The sequence below is a fragment of the Rhododendron vialii genome, chromosome 8a (genome assembly GCF_030253575.1).
Source record: "Rhododendron vialii isolate Sample 1 chromosome 8a, ASM3025357v1".
NCBI classification, from domain to species: Eukaryota; Viridiplantae; Streptophyta; class Magnoliopsida; order Ericales; family Ericaceae; genus Rhododendron; species Rhododendron vialii.
The window spans coordinates 19004538-19011420 of NC_080564.1; positions in this window are offsets into that span (position 1 = coordinate 19004538).

Here is a 6883-nt window from a genome sequence, read left to right on the forward strand (position 1 = left end):
TTTCATTTTTTAATTAACTTGAATTTTGGCATAGATGTAGTACTCGTCAAAATTTACAATATCAATGGTTTGGATTCAATTTTTGGTATAGGGAATGATGTAATTAAATTTAAAAAAGAAGAAGAATCAAGAGACATGATGAGGGTATATCGGTCTTTTAATGTTGTGTCCGTTAATATATATGGAAAACATGACGGCAGGGGGTCTATCCACACATTTTCAAAACGACAAATAGGTTATGTTGTTAGTTTTGAACCATAAGGAGGGTATCCGCATATGGCGATAACCACATGGGATGAAAGTGGACTTTGTCCTAATTCTTAACAAAATTAATAGCCCCTTTGGATGGTGAGAAAGAATGAGATAAGAAAATAGAGTCATTTTTCACCAAATCTTAACATTTTTTTTGTGAGATTAGATGAGAAAGAGAAAGAGCCAACTAAAATATTTCAATATATTCTTTTTTGTACTTTTCTCTCCATTTTTCATCAAAATTCTCAATCCAAATAAGTGATTTAGTTAGAAACCATAACCCTATTTTTCTCTTTTCATATAAAATTCATCCATCCAAAGGGACTGTAAAGTGAATATAGTATGTGAAATGAATTTCTAGAAAAGTGAAGTAAAATAAAATGAAATTTATTTTCCTATGTGTATTCTATTGACAAAAAAACCTTGCAAGAAAATTAAAATTTCTTTCTTTTGGCAATGACCATCTTTTATTTAACTGCCCTTTCACCAACCAGGTGTGGAATTCCATTAGGCCAAACTCCAAGCCTTTTGGCCTACTAGACCTTGGGCAGATTGGGTGACCCTGTTGTCAGGTGTTAAGGGTAAATCCCTTAAAAGTGTGATCACTCGATTGGCCTTTACTGTAACTGTTTATCATATTTGGATTGAAAGAAATTTGAGAAAGTTTCAAAATCAATCCTGTACTGGATAGTTGTTCACAGAACTTGCACGATGGTACGAGCTAGGATTTTATCACTTTCTAATTTGCCGCACTCTCAAGCAGATTGGATTGTACATGTGTGAACACTATTTAAGCTAATTTTAACTGTTTAATCTAGATTTAACTGTTTTCCTTAGTGGTTTTGTGACTCAAAAGGCAGGTTGTTCATTGTATTGGAATACTAGGTGGTGGCTTCACTATTTGGAATACTAGGTGGTGGCTCCACTGTTTTGCCAAGTACAGGAGCTACAAGATTCAAGATTTGAGGGGTTCTTGGCTATTAGTACCTCAAGTACTTCTATGTACAAGAATGGTGTAATCAAAGGTTTCAAAGGGGGATACTTAACTGTTATTACTCCTATTTACACGGTAGTTAGCTTAAACTCTTCTATTAATCTGTTACTGTGTATTCTGTGGATAAACTCAGCTTGGATTCCTCCTCTTTGCCTCTTCCCTTGATTTGTGTGTGCCAGCATATGTGTGTACCTGTGAGCTGTGTGCTTAAGCCCCAAAGTTCTTCAAGAGTGGAGGTAAAAGCTAGTGAGAGTTTTTTTGGTAAGGGAGAGTTGAGGGTGTTAGGATCCCTCCTATTGCTTTTAGTTTATTGGTGAGTTAGGTTTCGATGGGGTATGCTGGGGAGCAGATATTGCAAATAGGACTTCACTGTTTAAGTTTCTGTTCTGCTGCCTGTTATTCAGCTTTACTGCTGCAGTTTGTGTGTAGCTTCTACTACTGTCAGTTCTGTGCACTTGTATTCTCGGTGCAATCTGTTATCATTTTGTGGGGCAATTGAATGTTGTTTGTTGCTGCTGTTGCTCTTCTTGCTGTTTTCACCCTATAGTCGTTTTGATTTTGTATTGTCCTATCCTAGGGGGGTTATCCCTTGGAGCATTAATGCTTTTCTAGGGGGCTATCCCTAGCTTTCTTTTGCACCATTTAACTACTCTTACTGCCTAGTACTTTGGTTGGCTATTTTGATGTTGCTACTGTAGCTGTCTATTCTGCCTTTCTGTTTTCTTGATGCTGCTGGTGTGTTTTTTCCCTGCTACAGCTACCGTCTACTACAGTTGGATCATGCTATGGTGCCTTGTTATGCTGTGTGACTTCTCTGCCTGCTATACCAGTCTGTTGCTGTATTGGCAGAATCTGTCCAGATTGAAGATTGCAATAATTGGGCGACATGTTAGGTGTGCTATTGCTACCTGCCATCTGTTCTATGCAGCTAGCTACTGGTTCCTCCTCATCCTCATCTTATCTTGATGTAGGAAGCCTGTTACACTTGTGAAGCCAAAACAAAACATCCAAATGTGTTTCACTCCACTATGGCTTTCATTTAGCAAGGAAGGAGGGCTACTAAGTACTCCGATCTGCTATCAATTCTGTTTTGTTCTGGGCAGCTATCTATCTGCTAGTTGCTTTTGCTATTAACCATGATGTGTCCTATTGTAAACGGTGCAACTATTGGGGCTGCACACAACCTTTATGTGCAGCTGCTGTAGCTCTTGCTTGGAATGATATACTAGTCACCATTGGTCTGTTTTGTTGTACTACATAATCAGTCTCTGATGTTGCTGTTTTGTGTTCATCTTGTACCCAATTGTGACTCAAATAACAGTGCTCTTGATGGCATCAATTCATGTTGTTAATCTTATGTTGTTATGCTCTTGCCTATCCTTGGGGGATGTCCCTTGGATTGTTTAGTCCATTGCCAAGGGGGCTATCCCTAGATGCTTTAGAGGAGTCTTCAACACCTCGGATTTGTTTTTGGTTCTACTATTGCTATTGGTATAAGGTCTGCATCGGCTGCTATGATGTGGATAGTACTAAGGTCTCCAAGTACAGGTTGTGGATAGTTCTATGGATCTGCTACTGCTACTGTTATAAATTCTACAAGGACTGGTTTGGGCTTTTGATATCTCACAAATTCTGAGGTATCATTTGCCTTTCCCTTATCAATTTGAAAATAGTCACCATTTTGTAACTACTCAATCTTTTGTAATGTGTTTCCTTCCCCTCTACTAGATGGGTTTGAAACATTGTTTCTCTTCTTTCCATAGTCTTATGTAGCCACTTGGCGTAAGTCTTTTTTTTTCCTCCTATGATATGTCCCTTGTAAACTGTATATTCGGTTATCCTCTTTTTTATTTCAAGTTAAATTACCCCAAAAAGATCTATTTTACATGAAAGTGCTTTTTACTGGGAAAATTGAAACTATGGGATATACAATTTTCTTGGTAATTGAACACATAGAAAGTTACAAGAAAATTGATTTTTCCATTCTTTTTGATTATTTTCGTGCAACTGAATGCGGCCTCTCTCTTTCTTTTTTTTTTAAGAATTGAAAAAATATATTAATAATTGTCTTGCAATACTTACATAACGGGACTGTGGGCTACCACAGCCCCGGGTGAGATCGGGGCGGCCCGAAAAACACATACCGCTCCGGCTGATCGATTTGAAAAATTTTGAAGAGTCGCCACCCGAATTTGTGGTTCGCCACCCGAGAAACCGTTTTCGATTTGAAAATTGATCGATTTGAATTGAAACCAGAGATCATTCGAGGATTCGGAAGCCATGTTACGAGAGGGGAAGGGTTTTACGGCGCCCCCCTCGCCCGGCACGATGTCGGTCTTTACTAAACGTTTGTGGGTTTTTACAAATGGATTTTGTTTCGTTAAACACGTAGCAGGTATCCACAGGTATGGCAAATAGGAGGTGTATGCTGGTGCTTGTGTACAAGAAGTGATGAAATGATGATGGACACATGCATGATGGCAAAGCTGTATAAACTGCTACTGGCTTCACTCTTGAGCGCTTGAGAGTACTCTCGAGCGCTTGGGAGTTCTACTGACCAAATCCTGCAGAGTTTGTTAGCCACAAATAGGATGCCAAATAACAGTGTATGCTTGTGCACATGTATAGAGGGGGGATTATGTGATGAAAGACAGCAAGGTAACAGGAAATGAAACACTGCTCACTGGCTTCACTCTCGAGCGCTCGAGATCACTCTCGAGCGCTTGAGAGTGTCTGAACCCCACCTGCACATTCTGTTAGTACTGACAAAACATAATGTAAAGACTGCAAAATGAAATACTATTAAGCAGACCACTGGCTCAGCAGAGGACTTGAAAGACTGAGATAGGACCTCAAATTTTCAAATCATGTATCCTTGCCATTGCACGAACAGATCTACAATTTTAAAAGAGCAAATTACATATCCATGCATGCAGAAGCTCAGAAAGCACAGGAAACTAGGAAAATGAAATGCAATGGCATGCATGCACTCCCGAGCGCTTGGGAATATCTTTGAGCGCTTGGGAGTGAGCTGCGTGCCAACTTACTCTCAAATAGAAAATGGCACCACTTCATCATGCAAACACCCTTATCTAAATTTTTAACAAGAGAAGATCTTATTTTTAACTTAGGAAAACTTTGTTCTTACTTGAGATTCATAAGAAACATTTCTGTTTTAGAAGAAAAAATGATCTTCTGTGTCTGCATGCCAGAGTAAAACCATTTTATTTAAAAGTGCACTTCACCCCCAGCCTGCTGCTTACCAAAATGCCATGCATGGGACTGGAAACAGTCCCGAGCGCTCTGGAGAACTCTCGAGCGCTCGAGAGTGTTTCCAGTAGGGGTTTTGGGAAAACATTATTCGTGGACTCTTTGCTCTTGCTTTTTCACTAAGGTCTCCCAACTATGCACCCAGCATTAAGGGCTGGGACAGGCTAAGAGACCCCCCTCAGAAGGGAGAACAACCTCTTGATTTGAACCAAGGATAGAAATATTTCTACCTTTGCTTGACACTTTGCTCCTTGGATGGTTGTGAAAGGTGAATGTAGAGTGAAAAAGACAAAAGATCAGAAGCTAAGAGTGTTCTGGATTTCTTGCCCTTTTCCTTGATGATTTTGAAAAAAAACCTTTGAAGTTGGGAAAGAAGTTTGAGTTTGAAAGCTTTTTCCCTTGAACAAGAGAGAGAAAAGAGGAGGGGTTTAGAGAGAGAGAACTTTCATGTCTTCTCCTTCAGCCGAAAAAAATAGGTATATATATAAAGCATATAACCCATGGTTTTGAAAAAATGAAATGATTTTGAAATAAACCCCTTTTTTAAAGAAAGAAATCTTCAGCTGATATCCTCTCTGACTGAGGTTGAGTGTTGACTCACCTCAGCCGGTTCAAAGGGAATGCAATGATGGCTTGCATGGATAGGGGGCATCTTTTTCACCCATTGGGCACTGGGAGAGATCTCGAGCGCTCGGGAGTGGTGTCGAGCGCTTGGGACCGTATTCTCGAGCGCTCGAGAGTGAGCCAGTGCCAGTGGTTTTTGGGAAATAGTTTGGAGCGCTTGGGACAGCTTCCAAGCGCTTGGGAATGATTTTGACCATTTCCTTTTTAAATCCTTTAAGGAGCAACGTCTCAATTGGTACATGACTTGTTTTGATCCATATTCATCATTAAGGAGTCTCAAGGCCACAAATTAAGGAAATTCGACAAGTCCAAATTGGGGTGTCTACAGGGACCTTAAGGTAGTCACCCAAGTTGATAATGAATGTGTTTGTCATTTCATTAAGGTAGTCACTCGATGTATGTAAGGGTTAATTTCATTGTTTATCCAATTTCAGAATTTTAACTTATTAAAGGAGTACATTGATTACTATCAATAGAATTTGAGTTTCCAAAACAGGACGATTTTCGCACTCTCCTTTTGTCTTTATCCATGTGAGAAGTAACAATATTGTCCTTTAATTATCTCACTTTTTGACACATTTAAGGGCAATATTATATTTTTACATAGCTAAAAGACAAAAAGGTAGTGTGGTAATAAAAAAGGGAAGTGTGAAAAGCACTCTCCTTCCAAAAATCCCTATTACTCCCTTCGTTCCTAAATAAATGTCCGGACCGCAAACCTAGGCCTCTAAAAAGATGCATTTTTTTGGTTAAAAAATTTAATTTTTATTTCATAAATCAATAAATATCAATGAGTTCTTTCACGTTATGAAAAAAGTTTAAAATTTTTTTTAAAAAAATGCACCTTTTTGAAAGGTCTAGGTTTAGGGGCCGAACATTTATTTAGGGAAGGAGTGAGTACTTTCTTGGCATTGAGAGAGCGCTCTTCCTCCAATGTACAATTTATCAAAAGAAAAGGGCATTAAAGGGTTTAGGCAAACATTCTTGGGAGGCTTAGCCAAAAATCCTTCATATTTATATTTTTTGAGCTCAAGGATAAACACCTTTTGCAATCAAACATAAGGACAGACACATTTTACAATCAAACATAAGAACAAACACCTTTTGCAATCAAATATAAGGACAAGTGTGTTGCATGATTACTAAAATACACTTTCTGCAAAACTAGTGAAAGTTCACTGATAACTAAAAAATGGTGAAAATGCCAAAATCCTAGTGTACCTTATAAAAGTGCCCAAAACCCTAAATCCTATGAAAGTGCCTAAACTACTAAAACCCTATAATAGAAAAGTGCACCCTAAAATACTATAAAAGTGCCTAAATCCTAGGGTACCCTACCCTAGGGTAGTTTTCCTGTGAAAATATGTTTTGTTCTTGTGGCTCAACAACTTAAAAAGTTGACAGACCTCTACTTAAAGCTATTTTAATGGCGTCATTCTCCTAAATGAAAATTATTTTATCATTCTTATGGCTAATTTTTCCTACATTTTTATAACATTTAAAATTAAAAAAACAAACAAATAAATTGGGACGGAGGAGTATTACAGTGAAATTTGATATGAGCTTTCATAGCTTTAGCTTGTAGGATTCAACTCTCGGTGCTCGTTTCTTTTATAACCATTTTAAGCATCAAATCTGTAAGTTCGTTATTTATGGTTGGCTAATTCCATGACGTTTTTGTGTAATAGAAATCCTATGTAATCTCTAGTTAGTTATTTTAGTGTTGGAGTTGAAATTTAGCTA